The sequence below is a fragment of the Periplaneta americana genome, chromosome 15 (assembly GCF_040183065.1).
Source record: "Periplaneta americana isolate PAMFEO1 chromosome 15, P.americana_PAMFEO1_priV1, whole genome shotgun sequence".
NCBI lineage: Eukaryota > Metazoa > Arthropoda > Insecta > Blattodea > Blattidae > Periplaneta > Periplaneta americana.
In genome coordinates, this window is record NC_091131.1 from 151,000,885 (window position 1) to 151,018,599 (window position 17,715).

The 17,715-nt window shown below is 35.1% G+C and overlaps 1 pseudogene; it reads left to right on the top strand.

Moving 5' to 3' along the window:
* Nucleotides 1-17,715, top strand: part of LOC138715753 (DNA-directed RNA polymerase I subunit RPA1-like) — a 144,753-nt pseudogene that overhangs the window by 78,560 nt on the left and 48,478 nt on the right.

Consider the following 17,715-nt stretch of genomic DNA (forward strand, 5'->3'; position numbering starts at 1 on the left):
AAACAAGATGCAATTGTTTAAAATTTTGTGTTATTTCTTTATTAGTTTTGTGCTCATTGTCGAAATCTGCTAGAATAATTTAATGAACATAATACGTAATATGCTCTAGAGTATGCCATTAGGAAAGTCCAGGATAACAGAGAGGGTTTGGAATTGAACGGGTTACATCCGCTGCTTGTCTATGAGGATTACGTGAATATGTTAGGAGAAAATTCACAAACGATTAGGGAAAGCACGGGAATTTTACTTGAAGCAAGTAAAGAGATAGGTTTGGAAGTAAATCCCGAAAAGACAAAGTATATGATTATGTCTCGTGACCAGAATATTGTACGAAATGGAAATATAAAAATTGGAAATTTATCTTTTCAAGATGTGGAGAAGTTCAAATATCTGAGAGCAACAGTAATAAATATAAATGATACTCGGGAGGAAATTAAACACAGAATAAATATGGGAAATGCGTGTTATTATTCGGTTGAGAAGCTTTTATCATCTAGTCGGTTGTCAAAAAATCTGAAAGTTAGAATTTATAAAACAGTTATATTACCGATTGTTCTTTATGATTGTGAAACTTGGACTTTCACTTTGAGAGAGAAACATAGGTTAAGGGTATTTGAGAATAAGGCGCTTAGGAAAATATTTGGGGTTAAGCGGGATGAAGTTACAGGAGAATGGAGAAAGTTACACAACACAGAACTGCACACATTGTATTCTTCACTTGACATAATTAGGAACATTAAATCCAGACGTTTGAGATGGGCAGGGCATGTAGCATGTATGGGCGAATCCAGAAATGCATATAGAGTGTTAGTTGGGAGGCCGGAGGGAAAAAAACCTTTAGGGAGGCTGAGACGTAGATGGGAAGATAATATTAAAATGGATTTGAGGGAGGTGGGATATGATGATAGAGAATGGATTAATCTTGCATAAGATAGAGACGAATGGCGGGCTTATGTGAGGGTGGCAATGAACCTCCGGGTTCCTTAAAAGTCAGTAAGTAAGTAATACATAATATACTTCTAAAGCTGGATTATAAAATATTGTCGTAGTAGTGACTTTGAGTTATCTCTCTAAAAGAAAAGCCTACCCTAAGGAAGCAGACACCGCATACCACACTGATATGCAGCATGTAACTATTGTATGTTAATAAAATTACAATTTGAAATTAAATACAGGTTAAAAAAAAGTTTAAAATGTGCTAACATCATTTAATCTGTTCTGGCTATAGGGCGTGCATTCCAGGGGGGCTTTTGAAGAGATTTCCCCGCAATAACTTGCAGCTTATGATTCAGACTGGTGCCAAGGGTTCAGCTGTGAATGCTATGCAGATCTCCTGCCTGCTGGGTCAGATTGAACTGGAAGGCAAGAGGCCTCCACACATGGCGTCAGGCAAGGCACTCCCCAGCTTTCCTCGCTACAACACATCGCCAAGAGCCGGAGGCTTTGTGGATGGAAGGTTCATGACTGGTATCAAGCCACAGGAATTTTTTTTCCATTGTATGGCTGGAAGAGAGGTACGGATAAAAAAATTGGTATTATAAACGTGACACATTTTTTTCTTATTCATTTTACGCCTTTTTCAACAGTTCAGGTATTACTGGACACTTACAGTGACCAAAAATGATCAATTTTGTCACTTCTAAATTTGACTTCATTTTGTACTTTAATTCTTTAGGTTTTTAGGTTAAGAATGTGTTTGTTTTATGTAAAACTGATACATGGTTTTCGAGAAATAAGCATTTTAGTGCAACACTGCAGATTTAAAGAGGCCCCAGGTATGCTCAGACGTCATTCCTTACATTTTACTACAGGCCATGCACTATCTTAAATTCAGCAGTTTAAAAAGAGAATCACGTATCTGTCATGGCTACAACAGAAATTAGAGCAGTTTGAAAGAATCGTTACAGAATTTAGAAATCTCACTATTCGTGAGCTGCCACAAGGGACAAAGAGTAATATGTATGTATTTAACCACAATATTTCACAGTATTCATGAGAATACTAATACTTGTTTTCATATATGTATTTAACCAGAATATTTCACAGTATTCATAAGAATACTGATACTTGTTTTCATGTATGTATTTAACTACAATATTTCACAGTATTCATAAGAATACTGATACTTGTTTTCATGTATGTATTTAACTACAATATTTCACAGTATTCATAAGAATACTGATACTTGTTTTCATGTATGTATTCATGAGAATACTGATACTTGTTTTCATGTATGTATTTAACCACAATCATTTCTTATTTTCAGGGTTTAATTGATACAGCTGTGAAAACCAGTAGGAGTGGATATCTCCAAAGATGCTTAGTTAAACATTTGGAAGGTTTAGTAGTTCATTACGACATGACAGTTAGAGACAGTGATGGCACTGTAGTGCAGGTATGACAATGAACAGCAGTCACCATTCATTTGTTCAAAAGTAAAGTGATATCGGTAATGATGATTGCAGTATGGGTCCAAATCTATTACGATGTTTTTGCACAGAAACAGCTGTGTGAAAACCATTCTTATAATATTGTAATCGCAGCCTAGCATTTTTCAGTGATAAAAGAAGTCTACTTTATAGGACGTGCAGACTATACTAACTGACCATATACTCTGCGCATGTTATCCTTAAAGGGTTTATTTACAACAAACCTAAAGCAGTCAACCATAAATTCCTCAATCATGCAACCATTTTGTGCTTGAAATAGAACACCAGGGTGTTTAGGAAGGTTGAAGACTATTGCTTAAATGGACCATGCTCTGACACCAATAGCCAATAGCAAATTGGAAAAAACGACGTGCACAGTACTGATCCAATACATATTTACAGCTTGGATCAGTATTGGCTGTGAAGCGTTTCAAAAAGTGCTGTGTTTCTAAGAACATGGATAGCAGTAAGGATGACATTTTGTAGCAGGTTTACTTACTTACAGTGTCGCCACAGTCTACTATATACAGTCGCGAAGCTTGAGGTGTTTTTTTTGCAAATCTCGTGATAAAGCGCTCCAAGCGGTTAGCAACTAGAAACAATAGACTGTCCACTGTCGACTTTGGACTGTGTCGTATTTCCATCGAGTGCTAGCTCGCTGCGTATTTCACATTGATGCTTGTGAAATGTTCGTTATTGGTTGTAATGAAAATGTTAATGGCTAAAATATAATAATTGGAATAATAATATGGGACAAGGAGGAGACGTTTGTATTGCTATAAATTGTAGCAACAGTAAGAGAAAGAGGCCAGAGTTATCCTTTTTCCGATTTCCGAAAGATTCAGAAAGGTTCCTGGGTTTCCACAAGAATGCTGTGCAGAAACAAAACTCTTAATTTTGAAGTTCTTTGTGACTGTTAGAATACATTATATCCTTAAATTTCACAATGAAATGATTCAGTCTAACCGAAAGGACATTAGATACTGGTTAAAGTTCTGTCACTTAGGCTGCTAAATTTCCAGAGAAATAAAGGTTAGGTCTACTTTTTTTTTTTCCAGAGGATATATTATTAATTATAGCTATTAATTTTGTTGTTATTTTTATGTGTTATTTTACTAAAGACATAGAAAAATTAAGTTTGTTTTAATGAAATTTATTGATCACGTTTTATTTTCAATTCTGGTGGGATTATTATTGCTTAGGCCTACTTTTTTTTTCAAAGGATATGTTTTTAATTATAGCTGTTAATTTTGTTGTTATTTTTATTTGTTGCTTTACTAGAGACGTAGAAAAAGTCTGTTACAATAAAATTTATTGATCACGTTTTATTTCCAATTCTGGTGTGATTATTATTGCTTAACCTCATCCCACTTTGTTAACTACGTAAGCCTACACTACAAGTACCGGTACACGTAAGTTACTCCATTAATTCATATTTCCATTATTATTGTTGTAAAGGGAAATGCAAATTAATATTTATTGGTTTCATAGTTAATTATCGCTATAATCTTGAATGAGTGAAGCCATTATAGTAAATTTCAGTTCGTTTTGGACAAACAAAAATTATATTAACTTATTTCTTGCAGGTATCTTCGAGTTTATGGTGGAATTTAATATACTTCATTAAAATAATAAATTAACTTTATCCATTTAATATTTCAATTATGGAAGGAAGATGTTAATTTTTCCAAAAGAACACAACGAAAGTGTAACATATTTTGTCGCCTACTAGGAGAGAGATCTGCGATGATGAGGTGATAGTAGCGATCCTAGTGGTGGGCAACTACCCATGTTTGCATTTTTACTACATATTGAGCATCGCAACTGTATATAGTAGACTGTGGTGTTGCCCTGAGTAGCACAGTTCGTATAGTGCAGGCCTTCTGTGCCTGAGGTTGTGGGTTCTATCCCGGCCAGGTCGATGGCATTAAGCGTGCTTAAATGTGACAGGCTCATGTCCGTAGATTTAGTGGCATGTAAAAGAACTCCTGTGGGACAAAATTCTGGCACACCAGTGATGCTGATATAACCTCGGCAGTTGTGAGCGTCGTTAAATAAATCATAATTTATAATTTTTATTTTACTTACGGCATTTAAGGAACCCAGAGGTTCATTGTTGCCCTATCCTGAGCAAGATTAATCCAGTCTCTATAATCATATCCCACCTCTCTCAAATCCATTTTAATATATCCTCCCATCTGTGTCTCGGCCTTCCCAAAGGTCTTTTTCCCTCCGGCCTCCCAACTAACACACTATGTACATTTCTGGATTCACCCATACGTGCTACATGCCCTACCCATCTCAAATGTCTGGATTTAATGTTCCTAATTATGTCAGGTGAAGAATACAATGCGTGCAGTTCTGCGTTGTGTAACTTTCTCCATTCTCCTGTAACTTCATCCTTCTTTGTCCCAAATATTTTCCTAAGCACCTTATTCTCAAGCACCCTTAATCTCTATTCCTCTCTCAAAGTGAGTCCAAGTTTCACAACCATGCAGAATAATCGGTAATATAACTGTTTTATAAATTCTGTCAGTTTTTTTGAGAGCAGACTGGGTGATAAAAGCTTCTCAACCGAATAATAACAGGTATTTCCCATATTTATTCTGCATTTAATTTCCTCCCGAGTGTCATTTATATTTGTTACTTTTGCTCCAAGATATTTGAATTTTTCCACCTCTTCAGAGGATAAATTTTCAATTTTTATATTTCCATTTCGTACAATATTCTGGTCACGAGCAGTGGCGTAGCCAGACTAATTATTTTGGGTGGGCCAGATATGCAGGGTTTAGAAAGTACCAGACCCATCTCCTGACAATGCCACTGCCGTCAACTCTCTTGAAACTCCTTCTTGGAAGTCTTATTTAATAACATGCAAAATTATGATAAACAATCATGCAAGGCATACCTATACAAACGCTTTATAAGGTGAACTGGAGCTGTCGAATTTCCTAGCAACGAATCTATCGATTGCTGATGATGGATCCTTCAACAAATCCCAACTTTTCTCCCTCTCAATGGATAGAATTGCTAGATTACAAAGTGTAGTGCTTGACATGATTGTCGAATTTTTCTTCGTTTCAGAGCTTTGAAAAGTTTTATATCATTGCCTTAATGAAGAACGAACATTTACTAATATCCATTTTTGGAGACTGAGGTGCTTCCAATAATGAATTTGCAAGAGCAAAAATATTGTTTAAACATACCAAATAAAATAAGGCGTCAAATTTTTCTAGCTGATGCAACAATTCAGTAGCCTCCACGGCTTCCTTCTTTTTATCGCTGCCAGACAATTTTTTAGGCCCAACCCAACACAGTTAAATTGGCTCTTGAAGAAATGAACGCATTTTTTACTTCTTACCTTAATGCTATCGACTGTAACTATTGCTCTGGATCCATGGTTTAGTTTTAATGTTGAGTATTTTCCACAAAAACGCAAAAATTCGCATATTTTTTGGGAGGGCCCACCTGGCCCACCTGCTGGCTACACCACTGGTCACAAGGGATAATCATATACTTTGTTTTTTCATGATTTACTTCCAAACATATTTTACCATCTGAAAAAGAATCCAGTTCCAGTTACAAAATGAATTTTTTCATTTTATAACATTTACAAAGTGTAAATCTTATTACATAGAGATATAGAGATATAGAGATATTTTTATTTTTCTATATAGAACATCTGAAAACTTGAGGTCGTATTATGTTCGAGGTCATATTAGATTTTTGCCAGTATGGTACTTATTGGGAGAGTGTTGTCTCTAAAGTTAAGATTTAAATATGCATGTATTGTCATGTTAAGTGTATTGATTATATATATATAGGCGAGAGTCGGGTAGTATTGGACATTGGGTAATATCGGACAGTGAGTTTCTTTCATCTACCACACGATGATAGTACCTGATTGACATGGTTACGTTTCTATGATGTCGCATAGAGAAACGTAACCATGTCATTCAGGTACTACCATATGGTGGTAGATGAAAGAAACGCACTGTCCGATATTACCGATGTCCAATACTACCCGACTCTCCCCTATATATACACAGGGTGGAAGTGAAATAACCTTGCAGATTGAAAGGGACGATGGGGTACGCTCAATGAATAGGAAACCTATATTACACTCCCTTCTCTAGCTACAACGTTGCGATGTGGATTGCATCATTGAGTGGTTTTTTAATTAAATTTACACGAAAACCGCCCACATTATTGAACTGGACAGAGGGATAAATGATTCTTTATTAGATTTTCTATCAGTATGGACAAGAATCACAATCCAATTCGCAATAGTTACCAAATAAGAGGGTGTTAAACATTTAGGAAAAAACATTTTTTTGTGAGAAAACTTATAACTCGCTACCAATCTGATATTACAGTTTTTTGTTACATACAACATGCGCTATTCACTCTAAAAATCTGCAGGGTTATTTCACTTCCACCATATATGTATATATATATTTGGGGGGGGGGGGGTTCTCTCGATGAAATAACTTACAACTTGTTTTTGAATAAAGTGTGTATTTAATGTTGGTTCCTCTGAATTTTTTTTTTTTCCGCAGTATTTTTCAAAGAAATTCCGAAATGCATTTTTTGAAATCAAGTCCTTGCACATGTCTTTCCAGAGCTCATGTACTCGGGGTTAGCTTTGATGCAAAAGTTTTCGAAGTCATTGCTTCCTTGTAATCTTCTTCATAACAAGTTGGTCTGAATATGTTGCCTGCCTACTAGGAAAGGGGCCTCTTTTATTGAAGATTGTATAATGTATACAAAACTTAAGTTACGCATAAAAATTGCGCTTACAAGTAAACCTTCAGGCGGGATAAGAAACAAAACAAATGAGTTTATTACCGTTCAATTAAGCATTAAAACCAATGCAAAATACGTAAGTTCTACAACTCGAACGCAAAGAACACCAAAGATTGCGACCAATCAAGATGCAAGTTGATATAAGCTACTTAGGCTAGATTGCAAACACATATATCACACAGCAACAGCCTACTAGACGCGAGAGGGAAGACAGTGCTTCTCTAGACGCGCTGTCAGTTGTAGCCTACCTTGCAGTTTGTGTAATGTTATGTACAGTGAGCTGAAGAAGATGAAACCAGCGGTTAAAATTCTGGATAAACTAAAAGAAGGAGACAGGCTGTGAAATGTCGCGAAGGAAACTTGAAATTGTTGATGATATATACTACTTACTAAAGAATTATGGATCGGAAGCAGTTGAAGAAAGTCATACTCTGAACCTGATGAAAATGAACGACGAGATGATGATGATGATGATTATAATGACATGTCTCATGTATGAGAATGCGAGACTGGAAAAACAAATACTACATCAGAAGAGGAATCAAGTACTTCACAAATTCCGGTTCTTTATATGCTCTGTCCCCTTCCAAAACATGCCGAGTCATTGACTTTGAAGAAAAATGTAAGGTAATAGTGTATTGGATCACTGACCAACAAAAAGAAAAAGTTTAACCAGGTCATGGAGCAGTGTGAAACATAAATTCACATGGCTAACACACGAAAGTCAACTCTACAAAATGAAGCAAGCTGTCAAACAACAAAACAATGTTATGAATAAATTGAAATAAGTGCACGAAGAACATTTGGGGAATTTTGTCTGCGGCTGTTATGAAATGAAATTGTAAGAAAAGTAACATAAAAGGAATTGGTCGCGATTTATTAGGCATAGATTAAAAATACTTCAACGCAAGTTCTTCCTGGTTACATCACTTTGAACATCATTGTCAGCTGAAAAATATCATATGAAACAAAGTGTCAGGTACATGAAAAGACTGCTCTTGAACAGACAATCCAAACTTTCAAACGTGAGTAGCCTACACGTCACTTATGGACACATACAATGAGGATCATGTGTTTAATGGAATGTGGATTCCATAAGAAAATGCTTTTCGGCAAACATTAGAACGTCAAGTGAACCAGTGAAGTGTATGGTGTCTTGCAATTCAAAGGAGCAACTACACATTTCTACACTATAAAGCCAGCGGTTTCTAAAGCTGGAAAACTGATCCAAAGTTACTACTGATTCTTCAAGAACCACAAGGTATAAGTGCAAGAGTTCCGGAACGCATTTTCCAGTCTGTCAACCTTGTTGTAAAATGGACTTGGTAAGGAAAAAATAACCAAAAAAATATGGATAAAATTCTTACAAGAAATATTCCTTCCAACTCTGCAACACGCAATCTTCTGCTGTTGAACTCGTATGGTGTCCACTGCGACGAAAATACAATTAAGCAAATGATAGAAGAAGGGCACTATGGAAAACTAATGGTGAAAATCATAGACCTACCACCAAATACGACTTATGACCTGCAACCTTTTGAGGAGTATTTTTTTTCGAATGTAGAAGCATATGATTCGATAAATTTTCCATAATGTATATTTTGACGATTGATCTGATATAATACAATGCAACAATATACTGAAACTACAGATGCTTGTTTTCCAGGGTTTCTTTCTCCACGATTCCAACAGGCGCATCGGTGTGGTTGGGTGTTAGCTGGATTGGCATCCAAGAGTGGAAAACATGGACAAAGCACTACGGAGTACTTCAGTACTGTATCCGAAATTACAAGGATTATATACGACCTGTGCAAAATCAGCTTAAAGTGCGGATTGTGTTCTGATTTTGTTTTTCCAACGTTGTTTCATTAGGTATCACTTTTGTGCGACCTATGTTCCTGGATAAAAACAAAAACAGATTCTGGAAATACGATGCATTAAGATTTAAGTAACACTATGACCATATCACCGATTAGCTTCTTATGCATTAATCACTAGTTGAAGGTATGTCTTCTTACTGCTTAAAACCTCATGTTCTGCATTGTGTATTGCAGTTGTTAATTGCTGTCGAGATACAAAATTTGAGGATTATTAATATTTTATTATGCTGGTTCCAATAATATTCATTTCATTTTATTGTTTTTTATGTCAGGTGAAGGTTTACTTGTTAGATGTTTGCTGCATGCTTGACAAACCATTACTTTTTTCCATTAGTGCTTGGGGCATATTCGCCAGTGAATTTAGGAATTGTTTATTTTGCTTTAATAACAGAGCTTTTGTACATTTCAACACAACATGATCCACAGACATATATATATGCAGATGTATGTTTCACTGAGTCACAATGACTGTTAACTCGGTAGTGCTGTTAACAGTATAAATATGAATATATAAGATATTTTTTCCTTCTGTTTCTATCAAACACGGACTAATGTCCTGTGCACCGTGTGATAAACAAATGTTGGTGAGTTGTGAGCTGGCCACAGAAACAAATTATCTTTCACTGTTTTAATATAGACATGGCAGAAAGAAAAGTGTGTTGGAAAAGAAAATTTGCGATTGTAAACAGTTAGGAACATCTATTACAAAAACTTTTAATCTCGCATTTTTCAAAAGTTTCGCCCTTTGTCAAAAGCATATTATTTGAAAAAATGAGGGGAATAAAAACAGTACTTCTTCAATTACACAAGCACAATGTGACAAATGTCCATAAGTTTATTTTGTCCTATAAAAATATGATGTGTCTCTCCACATTTTCACTACTTGAATTAAATATTTTAAAATAGCATTCCATTTATTTTGAAGAACTATATAGTTTAAATTAGCATACAAAATTTCAGCCCTTCATCTTAAGCAGTTTCTGAGTAATGGTTCCTGAATTTAGAACAACATTTTGTTTCTGTTAATTACTCACCTGCATATATTGTATATGTGTGGATGGCAGTTTTATGTCTGCATACATTTTTTAGTTTTCCATTCAACTCACCTACGTACTGTATATTGTACGTGTGTGTACAGTTTTTATGTCAACATGTCATACATAAGTACTAAATAATAACTGCTGTTTATGAAGTTCAAACATAATGTGAAGATTTAAAAAAAGCATGTCCATGTTCAGCCAGTTTTTTGTTTTATCATTATTCTTGTCTGTTTTCCAATTGCATTGAAAGTACAACATGGAATACAAGAATATACATAGATATTACGTTTCTGTTTTTAGTTTGCTTATGGTGAAGATGGGAAAGATGTTATGAAAGCCCAGTTTCTGAAGAAGAAACAAATCCCATTTCTTGCAGACAATTATAAAGTGATTAAGAATTTTTCGTCAGAAATGTTGGATGATGAACAAACTACTGCTGACATAGCACAGCGAAAAAAACAGGTAATTTTGATTTTCATATACAGACTTAATTATATCATACAACTAATTAATTATATACAACAATATATAATAACTAGACATCGGATTTTTAGGCACTAAAAATTGCAGTTTTAGGCGCCTAAAATAAGCTCAAAATTTGTAAAATTAGGCTCTATTTTAATGAAAATAGGCATTTTAGGCACATCAAGGTATCATACTTATTTCTGCTGAGATTGGATGAAGTAGGCTGCGTTAGTAAAGTTTGTTGCAGTTGATTTTTCTGCTGAGCTTCAGCCTTATGAGCCGCTCCTTGCACATGCTGCTTTAGGTGGCACTTCTTTTCTTGCGAAATCTAAAAATGTAAAGTAAACTGAATTAAAATAAAATCCTAATTGTTGTATTGCCGTATTTCTATCACAAAGTTAGTGGGTTCGAACAATAAAAATTTTAATGACCTGCAAATACTTTAACTATCGGAATTTAAAAGGTTAAAGTGTAGTGGTCTTAAAAAGAATTATACCTCAGGATAGCTCAGTCAATGTATAAATATTATAGGCATACTCATTAAAATTAATAGAATTTATATATTTCAACTATTGTTACATACCTGTTTGCTACAAATCTTGCAGAATATTATTTTTCCGTCATAAGTGAATTCTGAATATTCTGTTAGCCATTGCCGGATCAATGTAGATTTTGCACTTATATTTTTCGGCATTATCGCGTTAAACTTCACAGGAAAACGTCCTACCGCTCAAAACTTCTCAACACAAATAAGGTGAGGGAAAGAGCAACTGTTAACGAGCATTCAAATGAACCGTTGTTATTGAGATTCAATTGGACAAAAATACAAAGTTCCACTTATTGTTGCATTTCCTGGTAGTGTTAACACTAGGAGGGCCATTCTTTTAAACAGTGGCGTGCGGTGACATTCATCAATACCCCAGCAAATTAAAAAAAAAAAAAAACATAAATTTGTTTGGCATAATAGTGAATAAGTGCAATATTAATCATCTTAAATATATTCATATAAATATTTAAAATACTTACATAATGCAGGTATGTTATGGGATAACCGTACGCCAGGTTACTTAATGGTGAACTCCATTCTCCTGTCCTGCACAGCAAAGAAACCTACAGTCCTTTCGAAGAATGTGTCCTTTTGCCTGATTTCTTCAAGAAGATCTGCTTCAATTGACAGTAACGCCAGATTTGATAGTCTTTTTTTCGCCAGTCCTGTTTCTTGAATATGTTTTAATTCGTTTTAATGCTGAGAAAGACCTCTCGACTAAAGCTGTAGATACTGGTATTGTACATATTAGTGAAATTAACTTTGAAAGCTGTGGAAAACATGTCGAAATGGATTTGTCTGACATTATTTGTAATAACTCAAATGAGTTTTTTTCTTTAAAATCATCAGCAGCATAGAACACAGTTAGCTCATTTCGCAACCTGACTTCCTCAAAATGGTTACCATAGGCACTAAGTAAGTTAGAGAATTCAATCTGTGGGTACTGCTTTTGATAAATGTCATATTTTCCATTCTCACTTGATATTAGTCCTAAAAAGCCTAAGCTGCCATAGTCTTGGAATCGACTTTCTAGATGGCTGTCAACATTGTCAAATATTTCATAATATATTTGTTTGTAATTCACATTTCTTTTGCATGGTTCTCCGACTTCATCTGCTGTTTCTGCAAAAACAGTTTCAAATTCATTTCTCATGGCTGATATGTTTCTGCTAGTTTCATCTACTTTCTTCCTACAGAAGGCAATGTCAAAAGATTTGCTTTGAAGAATGCTATATAGAACACTAGTATATGCAAATATTTTGTCAAAAGTTCTCAGCAGTAAACAGAAAGTGAAGTCTCTCAAATTTAGAAAGTAACCCTTTACAGGTGCCAAAATATCTTTCTCAATTTCACTTGAATTGTTTAGCATTGCATCAAACACCTTATATAAGTCATTTCTATGGACATAGACTGTTTTTACCAATCTCTTTGTATAATTCCATCGAGTTGGTGCAACACTAGGTAGCCTCCTCTGTGGAAACGCATCTAGGAACTTGGTTCTCTTGGGTGACCGGGAGAAGAAGGCAGCAATGCCACTCAGAGTACTAAAAAAATTTTTGCATTCTTCTATGTTATTGATTGTGTTTGATAGTATCAAATTTAGACAGTGTGCATAACAATGTACAAATAACGCCTGTGAATGTGTCTGTTTAATAAGTGCTTGTACCCCGTTTATACGACCTGCCATTGAGGCCGCTCCATCATAAGACTGTGCGATTAGTTTGTTATTGCTGTCAAATTCCGTCAAGTATTGTCTTATTAGCTCAGCAATCTCTGGATCTGTGCGATTTTGACTTATATCTTGAAAGCCAATAAACCTTTCTTTTGTTTGGCCATTATGTATGTACCGGAGTACAATGGAAAATTGTGCAGTATTAGAGACATCTGTTGTTTCGTCAACTAAAACTGCAACATAATTGGCTAATTTTATTTCTAATTTTATTTCTTCTAATAAAGATTTGGCTACTGCTTCTATTAGATCATTTTGTATTCTATTAGACACGCCTTTGAATACTGTAGAGGTTTCTAAGTGTGCTTTCAAGAGGGGATCGTATTCTGCAGTATATTTCAGAAGTTCAACATAGTTACCCCTATTAATGGAAGTACTGGATTCATCATGGCCTCTGAATGCAAGTTCTTGCTTGCTTAGAAAACACACAGCATGAATAAATCTCTTAACGAGTTCCCTGGTTTGCTCAACTTTCTTATTATGAGAAGTTATTTCATTTTTAAGCTGGTCACTTAGTTGCATGTCAACCCGAACTCTTCCAAAAGAGGCAATTAAATAGGATGCTTTAATGTGCCCAACAGATTGCTCATGAGAAACTGCTGCTTTTGTGAAGCTCCCTAAGTTAATGTAACCTGATTTTGTCCAGCTGGTATTTCTATCTTGGCCAAATAACAGACAATTCCAACAAAATAGAGAGTTATATTTTCTGCTTCCAGCTAGCCATAAATATTTCTCATAAGAAGAAACTGTAAAATGTCTGGTACAATTTTTAGATTTATGTACCAAATCTGGCAACTCAGGGGTTGGCCTACCTTCCTGTATAATACTCTTCTTTTCTTGAAAAGGCCTCGTTGAAAACGGTCGCTCATGTAGCTTCTCAATTATGCACTCCAATATACTCATTTTTCATATAAATTACAAATGTTCTTAATAAAATTAATGTAACAACTAGAATATTTCAATGACAATGCCACAAAGTGAACTGCATTAACTACCTTTAACTACTTCGCGACATGTGTAAATTCTACTGTAAGCGTAAACACAAATTCAAATTGTAGTTGGCCACGCTTACCAAGTTAACAAACTAAATGCAATAAAAGTCAGTCCAGAAATAACTACATTATAAAACATATTAAATAAATTAACTATGTAGGCCTACTGTTTATTAACAAGTTTACATTCCAGCTAAAAGGTAACTTCCAACTTGATACGAGTAAAATATGTTCAATAATATTATCAGAGCGGGTAGAAGAGAAAGTGACGATACTTCCACTAGTCCAGCGGTTCGTCGCAGAGCGGCGCTCGCTCTGCTTTCTGTTCTCAGTTTCAGGAGCGCTATTCGAGTCAATGCAGATGTTTTTAAAATACCCACTAGATAAAAGTATAGGCTATTATAGTTTATCACAATATTTTACTTATTTAAAAAATGTAATACTACTACATTAACTACTCTTGAGTTATATCATTCACTCCTGAATCGTAAATACGAGTATAATAATCAACAGTAAACTGGAACATTCTGTCAGCTTCAGAGAGAAGAACGCAAAAAAAAAGTACAGCTTCGCAAAACTGAACATTTTTGTGTTGTTGTAAGTACATTTTGACACAAAATTATAGTTTTCGATGTACAAGAAAGTATAATATAATATATCAAATGGGACATAATATTTTCACCAATACTTTTTTACTACTGCCAGAGCGGGTAGAAGACGTTACTTCCTCTAGTTCAGTGGATCGTAGCCGAGTGGCGCTAGCCCTATTTTCAGTTCCCAGTTTCAAGATCGCTATTCAAGTGAATGAAAAAGGTTTTTAAAAATAACCCATTAGATAAGAATGTAGGCTATCGTAAAGTACTTAGTTACAATATTTTACTTCTTTAAAAATGTAATATTACTATATTAACAAATTGTGAGTTATATAACACAACCCTGAATAGTAAATATAATAATTAACCGAAAAATGAAACATTGTACCCGCTTCAGCCAGAAATACGCAAAAAAAAAAGTACAGCATCGCAAAACTGAAAATTTTTATGGCATTATAAAGTACGCATTGACATGAAATTATAGTTTTTATACACAAGAAAGATTGTAATATAATAAAGGAGACACTTTATCTTCACCAATAGTTTTTATCTACTATTTAGTCATTAGTTGCAGTTGTATCTGGTTTATACGTAATTCAGGGGAACAAAAAATATTACGTGCAACTTAGACTCATAAATTAAGCTTCGATATTATATCTATGCTAATGTAAGTTTTGATCTTTTGAAATACCTAGGTTATTTTGTGTTTTGTAAAATTAAAACAATTTGGTAGCACTGTATTAAGTAGTTGTATGCTACTTATTGGAGAATATTAAATTAACGACTTTTCCATGAGGTCTATTACTTTCTCATATGCTCGATTAGAAATCTCTTATGATGTGGAAACGTAATAAACAACTGTAATAAAATTGTAAACCAGATTAAGTTCTAGCCTAGATGCAAAGTATAATTATACTGTACTTTTGTTACCGAAATAACTTTTACGTTAATTACGGCTAAAGTGCTATTATTAAAAATAAAATAATTAATAATTAAACATGCATATTTAATGAAGTAGATGCTAGGTGCTTGGATTCAATTAGGAGTTCACAATTAGCACTTTAATACAGCACATTTTCAACCGGCACATAGATTGAAAAATCTTCACATGTAGAAAGTCTATGGTAATCATCACAAGATAATCATTTTCTAATTCCAAAATATCGCTCTAGAGGATCCTAGTTAATTTTTTTCTGTCTGAATATATTTAAATCTGCTATCCCACATGAATTAATACATTTCGCTAGTGTTCTGAATTGTCACTCTAAATAATTCAAGGGTTCTTTCTTAGGCAAACGTGTTCTTTATATTGTTAATTACGTGTCATATATTTTCTAAAATCGTGTAATGCTAGAATCCTTTGTACAGGGCAGAGTTTGAGTTCAACGTATCTGCAAGGTCGTTCATTCACCTTTGAATTCTTTTGTATTTTCACTTTCCTCGAACCCATCACAGTTTATGACTCTAAAAAATGTTTCGATTTTGAAAAACTCACACTAAACAGCTGAAATGCTGGTCTGGAGTTCATTCACTGGAAGGAATTACGGTCAATGTAACTAGACATAATTTTGGGCATTCAGGTGTGGAGTAATGGTACATAAATGCATACAAGCGCATGATCAACTAAGGTGTTCTTCTGATTTTCGGGTGTCACATCCAATTATTTTTTACTCGGATATTTAACGATGCTGTATCAACTGCTGGATTATTTAGCGTCAATGGAATTGGTCATAGTCAGATGGTACTTGGTAAGGATACATTGTTATGAGAACGGATTGATGTCCTCTTCGTTGGATATTTTCTCTTCTTTTCTTTTTTTAAGATATGGAGGCAAGTTTGGGAAAATATGTGTTATAGCATACGGTTTTGGTAGCCAGTTCTTGCGTGGAAGTCCTACCTCTTTACTGGCAATAATAAATTTATCGACTCTTACAATCAAAAGTCGCCCTCGGTAGCGCAGTTGATATAGCGCTGGCTTTCAATGCTCGAGGTTGCGGGTTCGATCCCGGCCGAGATTGATGGCATTTAAGTGTGTTTAAATGCGACAGGCTCATGTCAGTAGATTTAATGGCATGTAAAAAAACTCCTGTGGGACAAAATTCCGACACACCGGCGAAGCTGATATAACCTCTGCAGTTGCGAGCGTCGTTAAATAAATCATAATTTTAAAAAATCACAATCAAAACCGTATAAAAATGGATATCACAGATATAAGAACGAGCATAGAGTTTTCTGTGTTCGTGGAATTGCTCTACACCACTTCTGAAAAATAGTCTAGTCTATGGATGGATAAAAGAAAGTCTCTTCCTTACAGATTATAGAGTATCTATAATTGGATTTACATAAAAAACAAAACAATTAGGCTTATTACTACTCGCTCACATAAACGGCACAATAAAAATCACCCGAACACTACAAGAAATATCTTCTTAATTCCATAGCAGAACGAGTTCTACATGCTCTGTCCACAGTATTAAGAGGAAAACTGCAATCTTAGAACGATCGCCACGCCAATGTTTCGCTTAGTTGCCGTGGCGACACTAGGGGGTTTAAAAGTCCCATTAGACCCTTGCCGAGTTACCACACTTTCTATTCTAAACGCTCTGATATTATCATCAGTATTTTTAAAACCTTCCGGCTACACTATTGGCTATCCTGATCTGATCAATTCACCATTTATACCTCTATGGCTCCATGCCAACGAGCTAGAGAAACTCTAGCTGTTGCTCCACGCGCTAAGAACAGTGAGCTCTCACTGGCTAGGATTTCTTACATTATACACGACTAACCTCCTCTCACTCTCTTCCCCGCAAAGCACACCCGAAATATAGAGAGCGCATGCGCTAACTCAGCAAATTCAGTATTGCTGGGTCTGGCGAGCTCTCATCTGACAGCACATCATAGTGGATTCGCGCGTGGGAAATTCAAACTAGATTTATGCAACAATGAATATAGTATAGTAAAACAACGGTGTATAGAAATTACTTACCCCAGCAGTGCTGGGGTTGATGGGGTTGACTGCACGCCACTGCTTTTAAATATTTTGTAATTCGCAGTTTTACGACTTTTCATAAATATTTCAAAAACACTCTTTCTCCAAAAATTGTGATTTTATGACACTCTGAAGGGCAGTACAGCTAATCGGTTTCAGACTGAAAACAGTCATTTTTATAGTATAGTATATCTCTAAATCGGTAGTAGCACATGTTGTGATTGTTGCCTGCTTCAAAACTA